Here is a 519-nt window from a genome sequence, read left to right on the forward strand (position 1 = left end):
GTTTGGTAAGGTGGAGGGTCAGAGAAAAAGAGGAAGACCCCTAATGGGATGGATTGGCCAAATGGCAACATTGATGGACTCAAATGTTGTAACAGTAGTGAGGTTGGCCCAGCATTGGACAGTTTTATGTTCTGCTGTGCATAAGGTTGCTATGAGTCTGTACCTATTGATGACACCTAACAACTACAACAACAATGCCTTGTGTGTTCCTGTGGGTTAATACACCAGACTGCAAAGTCATTTGAACTGCAAGGCTGGTGGTTCAAGCTCATCAGCTGCTCCTTGGAAACCCTATATGGGGTCCCTATGCTTCGGAACAGACTCGACAGCACTTAACAGCAACTACAACAAATGCCTAATGATCATGAAAATTTCTTCATCTGTTTGTTGGCTACCTGCATGTCTTTGGTAAATGCCTTTCATAAAGCTGCCCATTTTTAAATTGGGTATTTGTCTTTTTCTTGTAGAGGTATTGTAGTTTTCAATAGACTTTAGAAACTAGTTGTGTGTGTGTTTTTT

The sequence above is a fragment of the Chrysochloris asiatica genome, unplaced genomic scaffold (assembly GCF_000296735.1).
Source record: "Chrysochloris asiatica unplaced genomic scaffold, ChrAsi1.0 scaffold00054, whole genome shotgun sequence".
In the NCBI taxonomy this organism is placed as follows: Eukaryota; Metazoa; Chordata; class Mammalia; order Afrosoricida; family Chrysochloridae; genus Chrysochloris; species Chrysochloris asiatica.